The following is a 27,972-nucleotide window of genomic DNA, read 5'->3' on the forward strand; positions in this document are numbered from 1 at the left end:
CATTTCAAAATTCGGCACTACAGGTATAACTTCGAGAATAACCGCTAAAATCTAAATTGTGATTACATACTGCCGATTCATCAAATTTAAATTACGCCTAAAACCAAAATGTATAGAAATAGATTCTAGAAAATATTAGAAATTCGCGTGGCCGTCATTAGCCAAGTTTCACTGTGACTTGCTCTACAATTCTGTAGTACGCCCTCTCACGCCGTTCCAAGAAAGGAAATCATGACATCATTGAGGGTCACCCAAGGGTCGGCCATGTTGAAAGTGAGACAGATGGACTAAACTTTCTGTTGGTGAGTACTCTTCAATTATAGCAGTTTACTCATAAATTTGATTTCATATTGTGTGACGTCACGGTGGATAACATGTATAGTTTTCAAAGAGTAGCAGAATTGCGTAAATATGTGGTTGCATTTGTGCTGTTGACCTCAACGAAATAACCCGGTGATGTCTGGTTTTTGTTGTGTTCGGATCGGGCAGTGGGTCGATCACGGTGAATCGATAGTGTAGCTACTTTGTCTTCTGTGCAGTCTGTCTGGTGAGGCATCGCTGTCGATACTCGTTCATTAAAGGTATTCTATCGATACTTTGTTTGAGTCGGCAACTCCTAAACTGTTTGTAGGTCATTTCTAAATCACGGCTTCCCAATCCAATCAGCTTGTTGATCGTTGTACACCGGTCTCTGTACAAGTGTATTGGACCGTGGCACAAAGTTTCACTAGGGCTTAGCTGACTGTCTGTATTGATCTGTATAAACACCAACTTGGTCTGTTTAGTGTCATGTTAATTGATTCACATACGAGTGAAACAACACATATCCAAAATAAATATAAGCAAAAAAACAACAACAAAACACAATCCGGGATAGAGGGACTGTGAACAAAAAAAACATTTTCTGGAGGTGGGCAATTATTACGTCATGGATGCATGGAGGTGGGGGGGACTGGTTGTATTTGTAGCTAACATAACCTATGTGCCCCTTTCCTTTTAATTTTGTTAACATTACAAAAATATGATAATGTATAAATAATTTATAAATTAATTAAATAAGAAATAAGAATAAGGAATATTTGCATTTGTTTAGCCACATGGTTTGGTTTGACTCTGTTCTTGGCCTGCACAGTGCAATGTTACAGTCAAACCTGTGTTAGTCACCACCTCTATATAAAAACCAACTGCCTATAGTATATTGACTACTTTAACACAGTCCCATGGTATATCTTATTAACAACATGTGTATAACAAAGACATGTCTATGTGACCACCCTTTCAGCAATATTTTTACATATTCACATTTATTAGGGACCAAATAATAATTTACATTCTGTTTAAAAAACAGTTTTTTAATTTCTTCAATAAATTATGTCAAATGTATGAGTTATTGATTCTTACAAAAATAATCCGACTTGAGCACCTGTCCAGTGTTCTCCCCAGAAAATTGTCTCAGGGTTGTGGCTAATTTGCATGTTAATTTGCATACTAATTAGCATAATGTACACATTTTTGTAAATAAATAAGATTTACTGTACACATTAGTTAAATAAAATGCCAATGCATATTTCCAAAAATATATACATGTAAGTTAGTATTGTTGGTTACAATTATATATATACAATTCATATCTGTTGTTTTGAAGAAAAAAAAAACTATGAAATTATCATTAAAATTGAGGTGTGAATTATGTAAATTTGACTTGTGTCTTTGCAATAATTCTAGTCTAGTGGTTGTCATGTTTATTTGTTTTCTGCTTTTGAGTGCAACAGAAACCAAGCTTCACACTTCCTTTCAGTCTGCTCGCCAATTCTGTGTTTTTGTTTAACATATTAATTAATAAACACCGGAAATGGTAATTGTGCATAATAAAAGTCGAGGTAGGACATCTTCAATGTTGCGGTCAACCAGCGTAGTGGGCAAGCTGTCAGAGTATTGTTGTAAATCTTGGAGTAGCGGCTCTGCTACACTAAAATTCTTTGAGGAGAACACTGTTGTCTATAATGAAGTCGTTTGGGTGGTCACTGGTTTGACTGTATGTATTTGTTCTGTCTATTTTGTATCTGAAATGTACATAATATTTTATTTGTTATAAATTAGTACTGTCAGATTTCTATCTCAGCTTTCTGGTATATATTGTGGACTATGTTTTTGGATGTGAAATAATACATTCAATAATTGTTGAGCCTTTTTACATTTGATACTGTCACACTTCAAGCATGTTAACATATTTTTGGTTACCTTGAGAACAAATCTCTATGGCTCATTTGAGTAAGACTTGTGTGACAAATTTCCTATAGTGGGCATATGCTATAGGATATTTCCACTATAGGCAGCTATACAGTTATTTATTACTGATGATTCTAGATACATTTTTGGTAACAGACTACATATTTCACAGTTTGTTATTCAGTCTGTATTATCAGATTTAGCCATGCATTTTTCTGTCAATCTAACGTCCATAAAATAAATTATCTGTAATACATGAAATAGTAATTGCATTATGTCACGAATGTTAAAAAAATAGTCAAAGGAAAAAAGTGAGAAACACCTCCAAAGACTAAGAAAATTCATGTTTTAAGAGTTATTTTTGATCACTCTGTTGACCCAAAAAAAGATCATCGCTGATTGGCTCGTGAATTTTGTGTTCAAAAGTTTTTGACGTCTATTTTGGATCTAAATTAAGGCCTTTCACTTTTCCCAATTGCCTAAATTGTTGTATTTAGGTAAAGAATCTGAACATCAGTTTTTTAATAAATCAATTTCCATGAACATTTTTTTTACTTTTTTACTCACCCCTTCAGCGAAAAAAGTTAAATTAAATTCAGGGAAAAAAATAAAATATTTTACAGTAAGTTAATGACAAAATGTGTTTCTTCAAAAATCAGTAAATTTTAAACCTATTAAATATCAAATTCATTTTATTTGGCTTACTGAAAATTACTGTAAAAGCTAGAATTATTTTGATAAAGTTGTATAAATGTTTGTAATTGTTAGATTGTCAAGCTTCACAGTTAGATTTTTTAGATGTATAACTAAAATTCTTATTATTGTTGCTGAATTGACAAACATTCTTGAGACTTAGATCTATTCACCAACCAGTCACTTTTGTTGACTGAGGTCAAAGGTCAAAACATTGATAGGGTCAGGTTTCCTTTTACCTTTTGTAGCTTGACTTTGTTCTCATAAAACAGTTAAATAGACAGTGATAGAGATAGGTACATGCATGTTGTATGAGAATAAACATACTACAGTGTGTTATCTGTTTACATGTTGGATTACTAAACACTCAGATTGCTTGATGTTGTATCTTCACTTTGTTTTTAACCTTGGATATACATACAATGTAATTAGGGAATGCATAAACTTGATTTCCAGTCTGTGTCCCAAATTTTCGTTGGCTTTACTGCTATACTGTCCTCAATAATACTTGTTATTTCTGTATACTTGGACGCAGACTGGGAAAACTTGGCAGTGGTGGGATGTACCAGCCCATATTCTGTGCTGGTAATTAACATAATTTTGTATCTATGCTGTGTATCGCCAGCCAATCATAGTCATTTTAGTTATCATTTGTATCATCACTTGATGTGTACTTGTCAAGTAGGGAGTGTTGTGACAATAATTGCTAAATTATTATTGAGAATAAAATTTATTACCAGTAGTCAATCTATTTGCAATTAATTACAGATAGACTGACTACCGGAATTAATATAGTATAATATAATATTGGTAATCTGATATATTTTATTATTAAGTATGTATAAAGTGAAATAAAGTTTGAAATAGAACTGTACATCAAAAACAAATTTAGAAAAAGGCAATAGAATTTTAATGGGCAGCTTCTTATGTTATCTCTAATGTTAGATTTTATGAATATGCAAACATATTTTACAAATATGTTATAAATACATATACATGTTTATATACTTGGTATGGTCAGTAAAATATGTTTATCCATGGAGGTATCTATTACTATTTTATCAACAGTATAGTAAGTTTTAGTGCCCATGTCAGTTCATGACATCAGAGAAAACATGTTTGGTTAATTTTGTAAAATCTGTGAGACTGCGAGTTTTCAAAATATGATGAAATTAATAAATCAATAATGTAAACTAAAGTCAGTGATTTTTCATTGATGTATACCTTTAGGCTATGATCACTGTAACATTGTCAGCTGACTGTATTGTGGTGTACGGGTATTCAACCGTGCTGCTGTTGTGATCATTGGTATGTGACTTGTGTCAAAATACACACATTTTGAATCCTCAGTTAATTAGAAATAAAAATAAAAGATTATCTTAGAAATTAAATCAAAATTGAGATGATGGTTTTAAACATCGCAGCAAAATCATGAACTCTGTGGCGCAATCTTGGTTACTTCAATCAGAATTCCCCCTCTCCCATAATGCATTGCACATGTCCAGTTAATATGCTCCGATGGTAAACTGATTTTCTCTCCCATAATGCATTGCATATGCTCGGTAAATATGCTAAGAGGATAAACTGATTTTTCTCTCCCATAATGCATTGCACATGCTCAGTAAAAATGCTTAAATACTAAACTGACTTTTTCTCCCATAATGCATTGCATACGCTCAGTAAACATGCTACGATGATAAATTGATTTTCTCTCCCATAATGCATTGCACATGCTCAGTAAACATGCTAAGATGCTAAACTTGAGTCTCTCCCTTATAATGCATTGGACATGTTCAGTAAATATGCTAAGATGCTAAACTTGATTTTATCTCCCATAATACATTGCACATGCTCAGTAAATATGCTGCGATGATAAATTGATTTTCTTCTCCCATAATGCATTTCACATGCTCATTAAACATGCTGCGATGATAAATTGATTTTCTCTCCCATAAGGCACTGCACATGCTCAGTAAACATGCTCAGACGCTGAATTGATTTTCTCTCCCATAATGCATTGCACATGCACAGATGCTAAATTGATTTCTCTCCCATAATGCATTGCACATACTCAGTAAACATGCTCAGATGCTAAATTCATTTTCTCTCCCATAATGCATTGCACATGCTCAGATGCTAAATTGATTTTCTCTCCCATAATGCATTGCATATGCTCAGTAAACATGCTGCGATGATAAATTCATTTTCTTCTCCCATAATGTATTTCACATGCTCAGTAAACATGCTGCGATGATAAACTGATGTTCTCTCCCATAATGCATTGCACATGCTCATTAAACATGCTGCGATGATAAACTGATGTTCTCTCCCATAATGCATTGCACATGCTCAGTAAATATGCTATGATAAACTGATTTTCTCTCCATAATGCATTGCACATGCTCAGTAAACATGCTCAGATGCTAAATTGATTTTCTCTCCCATAATGCATTGCACATGCTCTGATGCTAAATTGATTTTCTCTCCCATAATGCATTGCACATACTCAGTAAACATGCTCAGATGCTAAATTCATTTTCTCTCCCATAATGCATTGCACATGCTTAGATGCTAAATTGATTTTCTCTCCCATAATGCATTGTACATGCTCAGTAAACATGCTCACATGCTAAATTGATTTTCTCTCCCATAATGCATTGCACATGCTCAGTAAACATGCTAAGATGCTAAACATGATTTTCTCTCCCATAATGCATTGCATACGCTCAGTAAACATGCTGCGATGATAAATTGATTTTCTCTCCCATAACGCATTGCACATGCTCAGTAAACATGCTAAGATGCTAAACTTGATTTTCTCTCCCATAATGTATTGGACATGTTCAGTGTATATGCTAAGATGCTAAACTTGATTTTATCTCCCATAATGCATTGCATACGCTCAGTAAACATGCTGCGATGATAAATTCATTTTCTTCTCCCATAATGTATTTCACATGCTCAGTAAACATGCTGCGGTGATAAACTGATGTTCTCTCCCATAATGCATTGCACATGCTTAGTAAATATGCTAAGATGATAAACTGTTGTTCTCTCCCATAATGCACTGCACATGTTCAGTAAATATTCTGCAATGATAAACTGATTTTCTCTCCCATAATGCACTGCACATGCTCAGTAAACATGCTATGATGTTAAACTTGATTTTCTCTTCCATAATGCACTGCACATGCTCAGTAAACATGCTGCGATGATAAACTGATTTTCTCTCCAATAATGCATTGTACATGCTCAGTAAACATGCTATGATGTTAAACTTGATTTTCTCTCCCATAATGCACTGCACATGCTCAGTAAACATGCTATGATGCTAAACTGATTTTCTCTCCCATAATACATTGCACATGCTCAGATGCTAAACATGATTTTCTCTCCCATAATGCATTGCATACGCTCAGTAAACATGCTGCGATGATAAATTCATTTTCTTCTCCCATAATGCACTGCACATGCTCAGTAAACATGCTGCGATGATAAACTGATTTTCTCTCCCATAATGCATTGCACATGCTCAGTAAACATGCTAAGATGCTAAACTTGATTTTCTCTCCCATAATGTATTGGACATGTTCAGTGTATATGCTAAGATGCTAAACTTGATTTTATCTCCCATAATGCATTGCATACGCTCAGTAAACATGCTGCGATGATAAATTCATTTTCTTCTCCCATAATGTATTTCACATGCTCAGTAAACATGCTGCGATGATAAACTGATGTTCTCTCCCATAATGCATTGCACATGCTTAGTAAACATGCTGCGGTGATAAACTGATGTTCTCTCCCATAATGCATTGCACATGCTCAGTAAATATGCTAAGATGATAAACTGTTGTTCTCTCCCATAATGCACTGCACATGTTCAGTAAATATTCTGCAATGATAAACTGATTTTCTCTCCCATAATGCACTGCACATGCTCAGTAAACATGCTATGATGTTAAACTTGATTTTCTCTCCCATAATGCACTGCACATGCTCAGTAAACATGCTGCGATGATAAACTGATTTTCTCTCCAATAATGCATTGTACATGCTCAGTAAACATGCTATGATGTTAAACTTGATTTTCTCTCCCATAATGCACGCACATGTTCAGTAAATATGCTGCAATGAAATGATAAACTGATTTTCTCTCCCATAATGCACTGCACATGCTCAGTAAACATGCTATGATGCTAAACTGATTTTCTCTCCCATAATACATTGCACATGCTCAGATGCTAAACATGATTTTCTCTCCCATAATGCATTGCATACGCTCAGTAAACATGCTGCGATGATAAATTGATTTTCTCTCCCATAATGCATTGCACATGCTCAGTAAACATGCTAAGATGCTAAACTTGATTTTCTCTCCCATAATGTATTGGACATGTTCAGTGTATATGCTAAGATGCTAAACTTGATTTTATCTCCCATAATGCATTGCATACGCTCAGTAAACATGCTGCAATGATAAATTCATTTTCTTCTCCCATAATGTATTTCACATGCTCAGTAAACATGCTGCGATGATAAACTGATGTTCTCTCCCATAATGCATTGCACATGCTTAGTAAATATTCTGCAATGATAAACTGATTTTCTCTCCCATAATGCACTGCAAATGCTCAGTAAACATGATATGATGTTAAACTTGATTTTCTCTCCCATAATGCACTGCACATGCTCAGTAAACATGCTATGATGCTAAACTGATTTTCTCTCCCATAATACATTGCACATGCTCAGATGCTAAATTGATTTTCTCTCCCATAATGCCTTGTACATGCTCAGTAAACATGCTACCATGATAAATTGATTTCCTTCCCATAATGCATTGCACTTGCTCAGTAAATATGCTAAGATGCTAAATTGATTTTCCTCTCCCATAATGCATTGTACATGCTCAGTAAACATGCTCAGATGCTAAATTGATTTTCTCTCCCATAATGCATTGCACATGCTCAGTAAACATACCAAGATGCTAAACATGATTTTCTCTCCCATAATGCATTGCATATGCTCAGTAAACATGCTATGATGATAAATTGATTTTCTCTCTCATAATGCATTGCACATGCTCAGTAAACATGCTAAGATCCTAAACTTGATTTTCTCTCCCATAATGCATTGGACATGTTCAGTAAATATGCTAAGATGCTAAACTTGATTTTATCTCCCACAATGCATTGCATATGCTCAGTAAACATGCTACGATGATAAATTGATTTTCTTCTTCCATAATGTATTTCACATGCTCAGTAAACATGCTGCGATGATAAACTGATGTTTTCTCCCATAATGCACTGCACATGTTCAGTAAATATGCTGCGATGATAAACTGATGTTCTCTCCAGGGTTCTCCCCAGAAAAAATGCATAGCGCCGGGGCTAATTTGCATAATAATTTGCATATCATTTACATATCTTTTCTTCATTGATTAACAGAACTTATTTCCAATTATGAATATTAGTGAGCTCAGTCACAGGGCAAATATTTTTTTTAATGGAATCAACACATTATGTTTCACAATTTAGAAGAGTTTGAAACATTCTCGAAATACAAATGCTGCAGACTAAAAAACAAACACAAATACATTATTGTTGCAATTTAATTGTTTTGTAAAACGTTGAAGGAAACGCATTCAAAACGTTAAGCCAGATTTATGTTCACGAATCTCATAATTTTATTCACTCCAAAAACATTCTCCTTCAAAAAATCGATCACGTAATTAATTGACGTATTGTTGTAATTTATTATTCGTACCATCAACTTCTAAAACGTTTACAATTACAGTAATGAGCGAACAAATAAAGCTTCAAAACGATCATCAAAGTTACGACGTGACATAACTTACTTGGCCATGTTATACACCAGTTATAGCAATAATTCCTCAACAAATTTTACTTCTTTTTTTTGATATGAAATGTAAGTAAAATCCGACTTATTTTTATCGGGAGCGATTATTTTTGTTCACTTGATCGCTTCGGTAAAAAAAAACAGACCCGCCATGATGTTTGTGAAACATTAGCATGTGTCCTTTGACCCGATGGGTCAAGAATTCCATTAACCAATCAAAATGCCGCATGGTAATGCCGGTAGAACCCGAAGTTTTCCGAATGGTAGTGATCATAAAAATTACATTGCGGAAGTAAAGTGATGTCGTAGCACGATGTGTTGGCATCGATTTCAATTGAAAACTGCATGACAGCTTTTGAAAGAGGTGATTTGCAATTTTTAAAAGGTAAATTAGGTCTTGAAAGAAGAGTTTTTACATGATTCGAAATGATAACAGTTCAAATGTATTTTACCAAATCACGCAATAAACACGTTTTTTTCTTGAGTAGCGTGAACTGATCGTGAACTCCGATTTGACCATGTTATATCGAGGTGGAATTGATTTTGAAATAATTTTAGCTTTCAATCTAAAGACTGTCTATCGCAGAAAGTATTTACTTACAAACAAAGAGGTGCTAATTCCACAAATTTGACTAGCCGCTACGTATCGTGCGACTAGGTCTATTGTTTATAAATTATAATCCACGACTGGCAGGATGCGTGTCGGTCGGTACGTAATTATACCAACAATCAGACAATAGTCCTCGTCGGAAGCATTTCCATGGTGGTCACTAATTTTGAGTGACGGTCGGCGCCGACCGGCGTGGCGAACAAAGCTTTTTCACATCTGATATTGGCATGTCAAATATGAAATCAAGCGCCGAGGTGGGATCACATAGCGCCGAGGTCCCAAGTGAAGCGCCGAGATTCACAGGTATAGCACCGCGGACCTCGGCGCTAAAAAGTCCTGGGGAGAACCCTGCTCTCCCATAATGCACTACACATGTTCAGTAAATATGCTGCGATGATAAACTGATTTTCTCTCCCATAATACATTGCACATGTTCAGTAAACATGCTATGATGTTAAACTTGATTTTCTCTCCCGTAATGCATTGCACATGCTCAGTAAACATGCTATTATGCTGAACTGATTTTCTCTCCCACAATGCATTGCACATGCTCAGTAAACATGCTATGATGCTAAACTGATTTTCTCTCCCATAATGCACTGCACATGCTCAGTAAACATGCTGTGATGTTAAACTTGATTTTCTCTCCCATAGTGCACTGCACATGTTCAGTAAATATTCTGTGATGATAAACTGATTTTCTCTACCATAATCCACTGCACATGTTCAGTAAATATGCTGCAATGATTAACTGATTTCTTTCCCATAATTCACTGCACATGCTCAGTAAACATGCTAAGATGCTAAACTTGATTTTCTCTCCCATAATGCATTGCCTATGTTCAGTAAACATGCTGCAATGATAAACTGATGTTCTCTCCCATAATGCACTGTACATGCTCAGTAAACATGCTATGATGCTAAATTGATTTTCTCTCCCATAATGCATTGCACATGCTCAGGTAAACATGCCAAGATGCTAAACTTGATTTTCTCTCCCATAATGCTTTGCACATGCTCAGTAAATATGCTGGTCTGATGAACTGATTTTCTCTCCCATAATGCTTTGCACATGCTCAGTAAACATGCTATGATGCTAAATTGATTTTCTCCCCCATAATGCATTGCACATGCTCAGTAAACATGCTATGATGCTAAATTGATTTTCTCCCCCATAATGCATTGCACATGCTCAGGTAAACATGCCAAGATGCTAAACTTGATTTTCTCTCCCATAATGCATTGCATATGTTCAGTAAATATGCTGCGATGATAAACTGATTTTCTCTCCCATAATGCACTGCACATGCTCAGTAAACATGCTATGATGCTAAATTGATTTTCACCCCCATAATGCATTGCACATGCTCAGGTAAACATGCTAAAATACTAAACTGATTTTTTCTCCCATAATGCTTTGCACATGCTCAGTAAACATGCTGCGATGATAAACTGATTTTCACTCCCATAATGCATTGCACATGCTCAGTAAACATACCAAGATGCTAAACTTGATTTTCTCTCCCATAATGCATTGCATATGTTCAGAAAATATGCTTCGATGATAAACTGATTTTCTCTCCCATAATGCACTGCACATGCTCAGTAAACATGCTATGATGCTAAATTGATTTTCTCCCCCATAATGCATTGCACATGCTCGGTAAACATGCTAAGATGCTGACCTTGATTTTCTCTCCCATAATGCATTGCACATGTTCAGTAAATATGCTGCAATGATAAACTAATTTTCTCTCCCATAATGCATTGAGCATGTTCAGTAAATATGCTGCGATGATAAACTGATTTTCTCTCCCATAATGCACTGCACATGTTCAGTAAATACTCTGCGATGATAAACTGATTTTCTCTCCCATAATGCATTGCACATGTTCAGTAAATATGCTGCGATGATAAACTGATTTTCTCTCCCATAATGCATTGCACATGTTCAGTAAATATGCTACAATGATAGACTGATTTTTTCTCCCATAATGCATTGAGCATGTTCAGTAAATATGCTGCGATTGCAAACTGCATTACATATGCTCAGTAAACACGCTGTGATGATAAATTGATTTTCTCTCCCATAATGCATTGCACATGCTCAGTAAACATGCTACGATGATAAACTGATTTTCTCTCCCATAATGCATTGCACATGCTCAGTAAATATGCTAACATGCTAAACGTGATTTTCATCTCCCATAATGCATTGAACATACTCAGTAAACATGCTCAGATGCTAAATTGATTTTCTCTCCCATAATTAAATTATTTTCCCCCATAATGCATTGCACATGCTCAAATGCAAAACATGGTGTCAATACAATTCTGAATGTACACAATTCAAGACATCAATTCTGTATTGACACCATTATGTGGTGTAATTTTCACTAACTATTTGAACCTTTCACAAAATTTTCTTTTTTTAATTATTTTGTTTGTTATCAAGATCTGCGATAGATTACATGTGTGTCTATTTAATTTAAAGGGCAGTGGTCATCATGTCATGTATGCACCAGATACAGTACAGTATCAGATATAAAGTAGAACTAGCCTTTTATGGTAAATAGTTTGAAAATAAAGCAACATATGCCCAAGACACACATGGAAATGTACAAGTCAAAATTAAATTTGTTATTAGATCTAAATATATATTGATACTTGATATAAAACCTTTGTGTGGCAATGACCAAAACTTGCATTAGCTTCATTAACTTTTGGCTGAGACTTCCCACTGCCTACCACCCAGGGTAAAGGACTGAACTATTAATATTTAACCTTCAGTTAGGATTTGAACTTAGACCTAAAGTCCAGCACAGCAACCCACTACCTGACACTCAAGTGTGAAGTAATATAAAAGTCATCAAAATATATCACTCTTGTGTGATATGTACAATGTCTCATAAATGACCAATTTAAAATAATTTGTAAGGAATGTGTGAAAAATAGTGAAAACAGAGCTTTTATTTTATTTGAGTAAATTGTTGAATTTACTGAACAATAGTGTTCATGCATATTTGGCATTGAAAGACTTTAGCATGCTGCTCAGCTCACTTATAGGGTTTGGTTATTCTAAATTAAGGGGTTTTCTCAAATGTTTGCATAATAGTATAACACATAAAGTGCAGCTTTTATGCATTCATAAAAATAACGCTTTCTTGTAACATTGTCCATTTATCTTATTTGAGTTATGCATTTATTCATGTCAGCACAACATATACATGACACACTGCAGTGGTGATCTCAACTTACTCTGTAAAAACACAAACATTACAGTCTTGAAATGATCAGAAGGTGAAAAAGTGCCAAGATGTGTGAAGTTCAAGGGTCAAACATAAAGTTTACTTTCAACTTTATGGACAAAGTATAAATCATGTCATCCCATGATGCAATGCCAGAGTTTAATCAGTCGATTAATGTAAACTTTTGAGACTACCCCTTGATTTCTGCTCTTTTCATGAGCATCTGACCAGTGATGTTGCAAACAAATTTTCATATAAAAGGATTAGGCTTAACAAGCAATGAGTAGCAGCTGTGTTGTTTGCTGCCTGTGTACATCAGCTGATATACAGTGGTGTGTATGGATTTACTGCTAGTGATACTGTGTACATCAGCTGATATACAGTGGTGTGTATGGATTTACTACCAGTGATACTAAGTACATCATCTGATATACAATGGTGTGTTTGGATTTACTGCCAGTGATACTGTGTACATCAGCTGATATACAGTGGTGTGTATGGATTTACTGCCAGTGATACTGTGTACATCAGCTGATATACAGTGGTGTGTATGGATTTACTGCCAGTGATACTGTGTACATCAGCTGATATACAGTGGTGTGTATGGATTTACTGCCAGTGATACTGTGTACATCAGCTGATATACAGTGGTGTGTATGGATTTACTGCCAGTGATACTGTGTACATCAGCTGATATACAGTGGTGTGTATGGATTTACTGCCAGTGATACTGTGTACATCAGCTGATATACAGTGGTGTGTATGGATTTACTGCCAGTGATACTGTGTACATCAGCTGATATACAGTGGTGTGTATGGATTTACTGCCAGTGATACTGTGTACATCAGCTGATACATGTATACAGTGGTGTGTATGGATTTACTGCCAGTGATATTGTGTACATCAGCTGATATACAGTGGTGTGTATGGATTTACTGCCAGTGATACTGTGTACATCAGCTGATATACAGTGGTGTGTATGGATTTACTGCCAGTGATACTGTGTTGTGTTTTGTACACTACCCTTATTTGAGGTGAATATTCTCTCACTTACTCACTACCATAGTGATTCTAACCAAAAACACTTTATCTTTTTATTCTGTGTAATGAGGTTGTATTGAAGTTGGTATACTCTTTATGACATGTACTCTATACTTAACAAAATTGTAAGAAAATTTATTTTTCTGTCATGTTGGCATTGGGACATTTGTATGTGTTCTCTCTAGCCATAGTTATAATTCTAGTCTGTTTGTCTGCGTATATTTGTGATTCACTTTGAGACCAGAAATGTATCTTAGGATTTAAGATTTTTCAGCTGTTTTTATAATTGATCAGAACCATAAATGACAGTGATTTTTTCAGTAACCCAACCTTGCCTAGATTTTACACACCAACTTTATATCTTTTTGTGACTAGACTATAAAGTGGTAACTGGACAGTGCTTACTTACTGTTTCTAGCTGTTTGCTTGACAAATTCTTTGCAGGAACATGTTAGTATGTACATTGTCATCATGTGTTGTTAAAATTTAAAATGCTCCTGTATGGACCAACATTCCCCCAAGCATCTTGACAACAATTCCAAGATTAATACCTACCTACATTGTATTTTTTGTTCAATGTTACGAGAAAATATTTTAACTGATTTGGTAATAACATGTCTTTATTATAAATAGAACTACAATACTGTCTGAGTGTAACTCAACATTTAGTTTGCTTTTAAAACTGACGCATATCAAAATTACGTGAAGTAATCTGACTTAATTTGGTAAATACTACAATTAGTATTTGTGACAGTGGTTCACTTTAAAAATGATAAGTTTTATAGAAATGCAGAGCTAGCTTGAAAGTAAAGTTACACTCTGACTGTACTGTATGTACCATAGTATATATGGTGTATAATCTGGTATAGGTAGTTTTAAAAGGTTGGTCAACTAAACACAAACAATGAAACGTGTTTCTTTCCAACCAACAACTGTCAGCTGATTAATTGTCTGTCAATAGCTGTAACTACACGACAGATTATAATTGACCAATGTTCTGTTGGTTGTGTAATTTCTGTTTTATTGCATGTGTGACTCATTGTGTATAAGGTATAAAATATAGTGTACATGTATTGATGTGTGATGTAATATGGAATGCTTGTAAACTAAAATACCGCAATAAATAAACTAATTGAATCGCATTTATATATTTACATTTGTGGTGCTCTCACTATCCATTCAACAAAAGCTAAATTTATTGATAAGACGCTATACAATAAATTTGCCAGGTAGACCTGAAATTCATGACAAAAACAGTGACTTGATGACCAGTTTGATTCAAAGGCCCTTAGTTGTTAGAACACCAAAAATGAGTGATTTGTATTGGTCGATTTAATAGAATAAAAAAACACATCAAAATGCTTGATTCATGGTTTAAAAATAAAATATGGATGACAATATGTATTTTTTTTTACATTTTAGTTTTATTTGGCATTAAATGGATTCACGATTAACTTAAAAAAAATATTTAAATTAGTATGTGAATTTTTACTGCTGCAGTTGTTTGAATTTCTCGGAAGCACATTGATCTTATTTTGAATTGAACACTGGTTTGACCTTTTGATTGTGGATTATAATTAACTCCAGGGTATAGTCCTGTATTAATAGTGTACATATGGTATGGCTGTAAACTTATAAATGTTTTTTAGACATACATTCTTGTCCATGTGTGTCATATGGAAGAATTAATTAAGACATAACACTTGTATCTATTACTGACAGCTGACTAGGGTATTGTTGACAGCAAGCTTGGTATTATAATTAGTTTGTAAGATTACTGTTTCCATAGTTACCATGTACAATGTATGGTCCCAGTGTAAACGCTACTCTAGCAGCACTGTTACTATAGTAACCAGCTATTAATACTAATAGCATGGGTAGTTGCAGATTTCTGAATGGTTGCTTTTCTTTCTGCTTTGAGTTTTATTTTTGTGGGTGCACGTCTAAAAGTCAAGTAGGACTTTCTTCTGTTAGGTTCTTTTAATCCATCATTTTACACACAGTTTACATGGCTCTAGATTCCCACGATCCCCATCCTATCTACACCATATATGTCATGACTATGACTATTCATGCATTGCTTGGCCATGATTGTTTTTTTGCTATGTCAGCATTTCCAGTTATTTGTTGCTTATATGCCTAAACATAATGTACTTAGTTCTTTTTTCTATAGGATCTATGTTACATTGTGGCAACCATGTTTGGTACATGTCATTGAATGGTTTCTATCTTTGTGACCTACATGTAGGTCATGTGTATTTTTTGCTATTTTTGACTCTTGTGTGCAAAGCACATAATGGGATTCATTACAGTTACCCTGTCTGTATGTATGTTTCACCAGTACTGTAAAATGACTAATTTTCACTGGGTTTACCATTTCAAGCATATTCAGAGGGTTTTAAATTTACCGTTTTATCATTTAGATAATGTGTTCTATGCTAAATTTTAACACATTCACTGGGTTTTAATTTAGCACATTTTCCAGTTAGCGAAATAAGCCAAATTAAAACCCAGTGAATAATTAATCCTTTTACAGTATCTCTAGATGTCAATGAAACTCAGCATATAGATACTCTGGGATAATGTGCTAACTTGATTAGTTTTTCGTTGACAACCATGCTCATTTGCATAATAATGAGACAATAAACTACCCTGGCCACTTTTATAATCAGTTCTGTAAACCATTTAATTTTTCATCAGATACAAATTTTGTCAGAAGTTATTTCGGTATTTTACAGTGAATAATTAAACCTTTTACAATACTGCATATAACATTATCTTGGATATTAGCTGAGAATAAATTTTAAATAGTATAATATGAGGTTATTACAAGGACACTGAAGAGTATTGACTGACGCGTATCCTCGTAATAACCTTAATATTATACATCTTTTCCTTCCAAGGATATGTCTGAAATTTATTTAACTGGGGCTGTCATGTTTGTTTTTATTATTAGAGGACGTTCACGCACGTGTAATCGCTCCATATTTGGAAATAGTATTTCCTACTATGGTAGGATGAAAATACCCAGTGCGATAGCACAAAATTATGTATAACTCATGGCGTTACGGTGACAGTAGACTGGCATAGTCTGGGCGATTTATTTCTTTTTTACTTTAAAATTAAATTAAAAAAATGGAGGTGTTAACGCGAAGTCGCCTGTAACCGCAAAATCACCTAGACTGGACGTTTTTGCCGCGCCCTCTGTGGTGAAGGCAGGACCTAGTGTGTTTTCATACTAGTTTTTATGTTAATGAGCAGAATAACAGGCAAGAACGTTATCCAATCACAGTAATTTGACCTTTAAACTATATCTAGTTAACCTTTGTACCTGAAGACTACACTTTTCTTCAAGTTTCTCGATCGTCTATCATAAACGAATTACTATTCATAACGTTCCGTACAAATTATTCTAATGGAGAGAAGTAGCCTGCGTGTAGCTTTATCTCGCCTGGGTACAGTGAAGCGCGATCTGCACAGAAGACCCACAATGTTACTCATTATGCAGCGCACGCCCCCACTCCTTTTCTGTATCCGTTCAGTGATGTCACTGCATATCATGAATGAATAATAGCAGCAGATTCGCTGCAAATAAGACCAGTCTGTGGTGGTTTCTCGTTCAAACCACCTTTCGCAAAACTATTTTTTTCCATTTTTTTTTAACTGAATAAAATCACCACAGCTACGGTGACAGATGTAGAATACTTTATTTTCACTTGGAATTAATTTTTGCTATTTTTGCTGAAAATAAAATCTAGTGAATATACCTTTTTTCCTATATTTTACATTCAACTTAGTAAAAATCAGTGAAAATAAATTCCATACAAAACACCCAAAAAGTGTTTTCAGCGAAAATTAATTCCAGCTAAAATAAAGTATTCTACAGTAATATTTTTTAACTTCACAGTCATCTTGTCTTTCTTCTTTCCATTATTTTCACATCCTTCTTTAAAACCATCAACCAGATAGCTTTCTCATTTCAGACACTGTACTTTTGAATAAAAAATTCATAACGTCCAGACTAATTTTGGAAAATTCTTGTTTATTAGTTTTCTATGTGTAAACAATTTAGTACATGTACATGAAGTTAATATAAACTCTAGCACTGAAAACAATAAAATTGGCTTTTCTGTAAAAATCCTTTTCAGCATTTATTCCAAAATTTATCTGCGCTCATTGGAATATTCAAATTTTCTCTTAGGCCAGATTTTTATTATTCCTTGTTTCGTGAACCTGCCGAATGAACAGAAGCCGAAAATGAAATAAAAATAAAATATTATTTCAGCATAATTTCTCGCGCCCGCCAACTTGTGAGTGCAAAAAATGCTAAAAAATATTATTTTTATCTTCATTTTTTTACCGTCCGCCGCAACAAATCCAAGTTGCATTTTCGTGGGTGTATCATGATCAAAGTACCGAAGTCTCATGCAAATGAGAAACAAGGTTATACATGGAATAAAATGTTATTTCATTTCTTCTCTCCGATCAATGATCTCACCTACAATTCTTTGAGAATCATACAAATCTAATGGAAAAAAAGAATTAATTTTATATTTTTCCCACCCTTTTCAAAATAATTGTCTTCTAAAAACTCGAGAAAGAAGGAATAAAAAAAGTCTTGCCTACAATGTAGGTCAAGGTTATCACATTTGAACACTTTTCAGAGAATTCTTTGTCCTTGTTCTATGTACAAGAGATTAATACAAACAACTCAGTTTATTCTGTAAACCAACTGCGTACTTAACCTTATTATTAACCTTATTACTCTACTGGGGTCTGGCCACGTTGTACCCTGTCATCTGTTGTTTCCAAATGTCTTTGATAACATCCTGAATAACAATCTTACCTTTTTATATGACACAAGAATAATTCCAGGTAGATTTCCTATATTTAGTTAACCTTACTACTCTGCTAGGGTCTGACGTCCTGAATAACAATCTTACCTTTTTATATGACACAAGATTAATTCCAGTTAGATTTCCTATATTTAATTAACCTTATTACTCTGCTAGGGTCTGACGTCCTGAATAACAATCTTACCTTTTTATATGACACAAAATTAATTCCAGTTAGATTTCTTGTATTTAGTTAACCTTATTACTCTGCTAGGGTCTGACGTCCTGAATAACAATCTTACCTTTTTATATGACACAAAATTAATTCCTGTTAGATTTTCTGTATTTAGTTAACCGTATTACTCTGCTAGGGTCTGACATCCTGAATAACAATCTTACCTTTTTATATGACACAAAATTAATTCCAGTTAGATTTCCCGTATTTAGTTAACCTTATTACTCTGCTAGGTTCTGACATCCTGAATAACAATCTTACCTTTTTATATGACACAAGATTAATTCCAGTTAGTTTTCCTGTATTTAGTTAACCTTATTACTCTGCTAGGGTCTGACATCCTGAATAACAATCTTACCTTTTTATGACACAAGATTAATTCCAGTTAGATTTTCTATATTTAGTTAACCTTATTACTCTGCTAGGGTCTGACATCCTGAATAACAATCTTACCTTTTTATGACACAAGATTAATTCCAGTTAGATTTTCTATATTTAGTTAACCTTAATACTCTGCTAGTTCTGACATCTTGTGTCCTGTGTGATTGTCATCTATTGTATTCAACTTGTCCTTGATGACATTCTGAATAACAATCTGTGAACTTCTTTTGTGACACAACCAGATTAATTCTAGTTAGATTTTCTATATTTAATAAATCTTATTACTCTGCTAGGTTCTGACATCTTGTGTCCTGTGTGATTGTCATCTATTGTGTTCAACTCGTCCTTGATGACATTCTGAATAACAATCTGTGAACTTCTTTTGTCACACAACCAGATTAATTCTAGTTAGATTTTTTATATTTAATAAACCTTTTTACTCTGCTAGGTTCTGACATCTTGTGTCCTGTGTGATTGTTATCTATTGTGTTCAACTCGTCCTTGATGTCATTCTGAATAACAATCTGTGAACTTCTTTTGTGACACAACCAGATTAATTCCAGTTAGATTTCCTGTATATAATTAACCTTATTACTCTGCTAGGGTCTGACAACCTGAATAACAATCTGTGAACTTTTTTTGTGACACAACCAGATTAATCCTAGTTAGATTTTCTATATTAAATAAACCTTATTACTCTGCTAGGTTCTGATATCTTGTGTCCTGTGTGATTGTCATCAATTGTGTTCAACTCATCCTTGATGTCATTCTGAATAACAATCTGTGAACTTCTTTTGTGACACAACCAGATTAATTCTAGTTAGATTTTCTATATTTAATAAACTTTATTACTCTGCTAGGTTCTGACATCTTGTGTCCTGTGTGATTGTCATCAATTGTGTTCAACTCATCCTTGATGACATTCTGAATAACAATCTGTGAACTTCTTTTGTGACACAACCAGATTAATTCCAGTTAGATTTCCTATATTTAATTAACCTTATTACTCTGCTAGGGTCTGACAACCTGAATAACAATCTGTGAACTTTTTTTGTGACACAACCAGAATAATTCTAGTTAGATTTCCTGTATTTAGTTAACCTTATTACTCTGCTAGGTTCTGACATCTTGTGTCCTGTGTGATTGTCATCTATTGTGTTCAACTCATCCTTGATGACATTCTGAATAACAATCTGTGAACTTCTTTTGTCACACAACCAGAATAATTCTAGTTAGATTTCCTGTATTTAGTTAACCTTATTACTCTGCTAGGTTCTGACATCTTGTGTCCTGTGTGGTTGTCATCTATTGTGTTCAACTCATCCTTGATGACATTCTGAATAACAATCTGTGAACTTCTTTTGTTACACAACCAGAATAATTCTAGTTAGATTTCCTGTATTTAGTTAACCTTATTACTCTGCTAGGTTCTGACATCTTGTGTCCTGTGTGATTGTCATCTATTGTGTTCAACTCGTCCTTGATGACATTCTGAATAACAATCTGTGAACTTTTTTGTGACACAACCAGATTAATTCCAGTTAGATTTCCTATATTTAATTAACCTTATTACTCTGCTAGGGTCTGACAACCTGAATAACAATCTGTGAACTTCTTTTGTGACACAACCGGAATAATTCTAGTTAGATTTCCCATATTTAGTTAACGTTATTATTCTGCTAGGTTCTGACATCTTGTGTCCTGTGTGATTGTCATCTATTGTGTTCAACTCATCCTTGATGTCATTCTGAATAACAATCTGTGAACTTCTTTTGTCACACAACCAGAAACTGATTTTCTCTCCCATAATGCATTGCACATGCTCAGTAAACATGCTAAGATGGTGAACTGATTTTCTTCTCCCATAATGCATTGCACATGCTCAGTAAACATGCTAAGATGGTGAACTGATTTTCTTCTCCCATAATGCATTGCACATGCTCAGTAATCATGCTAAAATGGTAAACTTATTTTCTTCTCCCATAATGCATTGCACATGCTCAGAATACATGCTAAAATGGTAAAATGATTTTCTTCTTCCATAATGCATTGCACATGTTCAGTAAACATGCTAAACTGATTTTCTTCTCCCATAATGCATTGCACATTCTCAGAATACATGCTAAAATGATTTTCTACTCCCATAATGCATTGCACATGTTCAGTAAACATGCTAAACTGATTTTCTTCTCCTATAATGCATTGCACATGCTCAGTAAACATGCTGAACTGATTTTCTTCTCCCATAATACATTGCGCATGCTCAGTAAACATCTTAAGATACTAAACTTGATTTACTTTTCCATAAGAGGATGAACTGATTTTCTTCTCCCATAATGCATTGTACATGCTTAGTTACATTTAGTGTTCTCCCCAGGATACAAACAGTTTGGCGGCACCGCCATGCTGCTCTGAGATGCCACCACGCTTGTCAGACACTGCCATGCTCAAAATCATTAGCGCCATTGATTTCCCACCTTTGCCTATGATTTCCACAGCTATTGTTCTATGAGATATGTCTTCGCTTTTCATAATCAGCCATAAACATTAACCAATGTAACAGAAGTCAAAAAGCTGCTAAGTTTGTTTGGGTAATCATACTTATTGAGCTGGAACATAAAAAAAGCAAAATTCGTTTTTGGGTTGCAATTATTTTGGCACCATTTCTTAAAGAGGGGGTGCATGGCATTATTTAGAAATGTTGGTCCTTAATTAATATGTTTGTTCCGGTAATAAGTGTTCTCATGTTTAACATTACGCCACTGCCAAAGTAGATAAAGATAAAACATCTGATTTTGCCCCAAAAATTCCGTACATCAATACAATTATAGAATATATGGAGACTGTCTTCAACGACAAAACACTTATCACAGAATGGTGTGTTTTGTATTTTCCATTTGTACCGATTATATCCATTTGGCAAGTTAAAATGAATAAATTTAAATATAAAATTTGACAGTTTTCTGTCATAAGTAGTGTACATACATCTTTTTTCCCAAATATGTTTCCAATATTCAGCTGGTATGTCATACTTTTTAGACCACCTTTCTTCAACATAAGGTTTTTTAATTTGTTGTTGAGTCAAATTTGTGTACACCAACTTTGAAGTTATATTCAAAAGCATACCGTCATCATTATTAGTGTTAATATCAGATACCGTGACACTCCCAAGCAAACTCATCCATGGTTTCAGGGCGTTACAAAGCATGTAATATTCATTTACCCAGTTAGTTAGTCTTGTTATATAAATGACGTAGAATCTTGTCCAGGTCTATTTTGTTAGCAGTTATTATGTCTTGCATATAGATAATATTGAACTTAATCCAGTTAGAAAAGAATAAAGGTTTTCCTTTGTAAACAATAAATCTATTACACCAAATAATTTGTTTTAATATAGATTTGGTGCAAATTTGTTTAGAAGGTATAATATTTGATTGGTGTAATGCATGTATCATTTCTTTATAAAAATGCTGGCAGAGATCCAAGATCAGGACAGTATTGGGGATATAAAAAATTACAATGAAAAATTATTTTGTACATGTTATTTTTCCTGAGATAGAAAAATGGTATTAAACTTCCAACTGGGTTCCATTTCTTTATCTGGATTTTTTGTCAGCAGTCTTTTTACCCATGCTGCCTTTAATGCTTTGTTATGAGCAAAAATAAAATATCTATCATTTTGATACCACCTTGATCATAATCTGCTATCAGAGCCTTTCTTGATATTTTATGTTTTTTACTCCCCCATAAAAATTTGAAAAACATAACATCAATCTCTTTCAGGGAATTATAGCTATAATCCAGAATGGATAAAATATATGTTAATTGTGACAGAGCGAAAGTCTTCAGAATTGTCATTTTACCATACAGGGTAATATTTCGTTTTCTCCAGGGCATAAGATTCTTTTCTATCTGGACTATCTTAACTTCCCAAATCCTAGTTTTACAAAGTGTTAAGTCTGTACATGTATGGAAGTACACCCCCAAAGATTTAATCGGCTCATTAGGCCAGTTGATATTCCCGAGACACTTTTTTCTGGTTTTCCATTTCCCGATCCACATACCATCTGTTTTAGTGTTATTTAAAAGTGTCCCAGCCACATTGCTGAATCGTTTGACCGTTTCAATGGCTTCATAAAAACTATTATCATTTGCTAAAAACAGGGTTGTGTCACCTTTATGTAGACCTTGTTCAGACTGCAGTCCAACTGTCATTGGGGGCGCTCTAATGCTAAGACAACTGAAATACTGCATTCTGGGTATTAATTGAGGTACATGTAACACACAAGTTGCCATGATTGTTTACAACCGACACAACTTTCAGTTTCCACTACGGCCAGGGATATTTTATACAGTTCAGTTATTGTTGTCAATTAACCAAGAATCCTCAATTACGTATTTTGCCATTATTTTTGCACAAATATTGGATGAGTTACTTTATAATAATATTGATTTTCTTGTTTACTGATTTAAGCCATGTTTTCATTCTGCATTATAAAATTAAAACTAATATAGTGTACAAATATAGAAGCAGTTTATGAAAAATTAAAATGGGCAAACATAATGAATAAATTATGTAAATTGTATGCTGATTATTATGTAAATTAGCTGCCATCCTTGACCAAAATTCTGGAGAGAGCATTGGTTAAGGTGCTAAACTTGATTATTTTCTCCCACAATGCATTGCACATGCTCATATGCAAAACACGGTATCAATACAATTCTGCATGTACACAATTCAAGACATCAATTCTGTATTGACACCATTATGAGGTGTAATTGTCATTAACTATTTGAATCTTTCACAAAATTAATCCTCATAAATCTTTCTAATTATTTTTTTGTGATCAAGATCTGCGATACAGTATAATCTGACCATAACTTACAAACTAGCTAGGTAGGGGTTGTAGATATAAAGTAGAATACACACTCATAGCCTTTTATGGTGAATTGTTTGAAATTAAAGCTACATACACACATGGAAATGTACAAGTTAAGATTGAATTTGTTATTAGATCTAAATATATTCTATACTTGAAATAAAACATTTATGTGGCAGTGACCGAAATTTCCATTGTCGCCGAAACTTTGGGATCACTTTTGGCTGAAACTTCCATCACTGCCCAGAGTAAAGGTCTGAACTATTAAAGTGACTGTGAAATGGCTGATATTTTCTCTCCTAAAATCATTCATTGGTACATTAATATTATTAGTTTTTATGTTTCTAAGCATAAAATATTTGTTTAAAGTGAAAAAATACGTTTCAAACTCAGTCCAGGACAACTTTTTGTGTATTTTAAAACTAGGCTTCTCATTAGCTTCTCATTTGCATACAGAAATTCCCTTTGTTATGTCAGAAGGGAAACTTGCTGTGCAGCTTGCCGATACGTGTCATTAAGACACACTTCTTGTAAAGTTTTCTCTTCTTTGACTAAATTGTCACTGTCAAAATTATTCCTACCTTTTACCACGGTTACAAAAAAAGTACATGACACGAACTAAACAGTCTCTATAAAGCGATATTCAGGATCGCAAAAAAAGTCAAATCATTTGAAACACTTACCCGACGTCAAAAGTGTTGGTATTGCACAAGCTTTAAGTTGTCGGCGCTTCTCTTTGAAACATCGTTGTTTTGTCATGGACGAGGACAGTTTTTCGAAAAAAAAGATTCTGAGGTAAATTGGACACTACATATGACGCTGTAAGGAGAAGGTCCATCCCAACCCTTTCTTGTTGCTTTCACGGCTTTCGTCCACTGACATCGTACCTTCTGATCGATTGGAAACATGTGAATACTTACACTATGGCTATACGTATCACTCCACCCGACCACAACACAACGTTTAACCAACATAAATGTTTGTTGTGAAAACAACTTCTAAAAACTCTCTCTCTCAAAAAAAAAGGCAAAAAAAAAACGCAGACCTAAAAATGTATACCTATATATTGAATGACGCAGTGTTATAAAAGTACGGCTCAGGAACATGGCTTCCTCTCATATTTTGGCATTTGGTGGCACACTTTTGATGAAAGTCGGATATCCGAAAACAGTTGACTGTTTCAGTATAGGTGGGCGTGGCTACAGCACGAGAAATATCTCAAATCTACTTGGAGGCGAGTAATCATTTTCAGCAAAAAAATCAATAACTGCCCATTTCAGTAGAACACAGATTTAAAATGGGAAGCGTGGTGGTGGGCATTGCACAGTCACTTTAAAATAGTGAATTCTATTTTGACATCTACATATGTAAATATACCTTTTTGCTATCAAATTTAAAAAAAAAATAATAATATTGGGAACAGCGAATTTCCCAACAGTATTGCCATTGCGTTTAGGGAGCTTCTTAGCCCTCCCTTCCTGCCACAATTTTTTGAGAATTTTGTCCAAAAAATATTCACCAATGAACCATAAGATGTATTAATGTTTTATCCTCCCCCTTGCAAAATGTACATAGCTTGGTTTCACAAATTTCAGGTCTAATTTTATGTAATCTTATGTTTGTAGTGAGAAGGTTATGATTAACCTTCCACTGGAACTCTCTCAATTTTGTATCTATTGTTAATTTAAATGGCAAACGATATATATATTCCCATTCATGCATTGTCTCGTTTAAAAAATCTAAATACTTTCTTATTTAGGAATGATGAAGGCCTGAGCAATAATACCTGGAGTATACTAAATATTTATGTTGACAAAAACACGCCTTGTGTTTGATTGAGATGAATGGCATTTTATTTTATTTTTATTTTTCATCATGTCGGGTCAATTTGTTCAATTTGGTCATTCTTTACTAGCTCATCTGTATACTCATATGTGAACAGAGACAATAGGAAGTATGTTTTTGTTAGACATAGCGGGTGATAGAGGGAATGTGATTTGTTGTTATATTTATAACTCTAAGATCTGTTACGTAGAGTAAATATGTTGTATAAATTATTTTTACCTGCCAAAATTTGTCAAGCACATGATTGTACATATCACATAATCTGGTCAGTATTAAATGTAATTTTAATGTTTTTTTTTCTTTGAAACCATCATTCACATTTAAAGCGAGAGGGTCGTCACCTGCGTACATGTGGGAATTGAGTTCCAAGTGACAATAACACGCGCTAAAAATGCAAAGACTCATAGATAAACAATGTAATGTTTGTAAACAATGACTTGTTATGGCCATCTGATGCATGCGCAGGTGACGACAACCCCGCTATAACACCTAATCTGACTTTTAATCTTGTACATACTGTACTATATATTTTGGCTCTCATTATTTTTCTATTATTTTATTTAAGTTTTTTTATCGACCTAATTTAGCTTATATCATTACATGGTTTAGAGACTTTTATAAAGAGAATTTATTGAGGAAATATTTATCATTGTTTCTAGATTTTTTCACCTAATTTGGTTTACTATGTTCGCTATATTAGAAGCACATCTTCAATAGGAGTGCAAACCAAAAATCACATTTGTTGTACAGTGATTCATTATTACTTAATTTGACAACAGAAACACCTCTGTAATTTAAGTGCATGTGTAACTAATAGAACAAATACAGTACTTCAAATACAGTTACAATAATTATCCATAAGTTAAAAAGATGGACTTTGATTTTAACGCATCGCAAGCTGAGTCTCCTCAGAAAAAGTGAAATCATCCCTGTTATTTATGGTGCCAGCAGTGATGTGTTAATTGTGTCTAGATTTTATTCTCCTGTCATTGTCCCTTTTAAGATTATTTTCACTATATCATGTCTGTACTTTTCTTACCAGATAAACCAATGTGAATCAGAAAGCCAAGCTAGTTGGTTTGTTCATGGAGTGTGTTGGTGGTAGCACCCAGTCTATATCAGTATTATGGTCCAACAGAAGATTACGAGTGTTATTGTTTTTCCTGTCAGTTGAAGGTCAATATTTCAAAGACTCCACTGGTAATATCAACTTGGATGTCAGTGATGTGAGTATTCCCATATTAAATCTTTAAAGTTGTACTCTGAGATATTATTAGTTTCATCTGTGTTTTAGAACTACTGTGTGAAATATTGAATGGTCTGATGTGTGGCTTAGTTAGTTCATAGGTATTAGAACAAATATTTAGATTTGCAGGATTGTGAGTCGTTGACTGGAAACAGTCTGGGGACGTATGGATTGGATTCCTTCCATCCGTCACAGTATCACAGAAGTTCATGGACCATTTTTTTCCAAACTTGGTACATGGTTGATACATGATGGTATACGTATGCCCCAGATTTGTTTTCTTTTCAGATACAAAATGGCCGACTGGTGACCATATATCTCCAAGTTGTGCTGGCTGATTCTGTTCAAATGTAGAATATGTGTAACACCTTTTGACATGCCAAGGCACATCCATTATTATTCAGATTTGTTTTTGAGATTAGCCGACTGGTGGCCATTTTGTTCATCAAAAAGTACTTATTTTTGTTAATTTTTGCTTATAACTTGGGATTACAAATTGTTGACAATTTGAGTTATGACACATGAGTGTATCTACTGCTAGAACATCTGTCAGTTCCAAAAATAAGAACATAATCTTATGTATTACTCAAGGCGTAGTTATTCGATACAACTGTGTCAAACGTATTCAGTTTTCACAGTTAGCTCTGTTATACCCTGCATGTGTCTATTTCATCAATTTAATTCATGATTGCACATATGTTCAATATGTTTGTGTCTAGAATGCTGATTACTGTGTGAGCGTCTTCAAAGCCCAGCTGTATAATGAGTAGGAGTCATGGATGTACCGCAGAGGGCGCACTACAAGCCTGTCAGAAAGGTCATGTTTGGTTGAACATTGGATTTGCAAGTCCCCTGCTTTCTTG

The 27,972-nt window shown here is 34.3% G+C and overlaps 1 long non-coding RNA gene across 1 annotated transcript; it reads left to right on the forward strand.

The window, feature by feature from the left end:
* The first annotated feature begins 240 nt into the window (after window positions 1-240).
* LOC146730054 (uncharacterized) lies at window positions 241-27,971 on the forward strand. Its single transcript, XR_014927902.1, has 3 exons — window positions 241-302; window positions 26,906-27,089; window positions 27,829-27,971. It is a non-coding gene; the product is annotated as an uncharacterized LOC146730054 (long non-coding RNA).
* Window position 27,972: the final 1 nt, after the last annotated feature.

This window comes from Saccoglossus kowalevskii, chromosome 20, assembly GCF_978046115.1.
Source record: "Saccoglossus kowalevskii chromosome 20, keSacKowa6.1, whole genome shotgun sequence".
NCBI lineage: Eukaryota > Metazoa > Hemichordata > Enteropneusta > Harrimaniidae > Saccoglossus > Saccoglossus kowalevskii.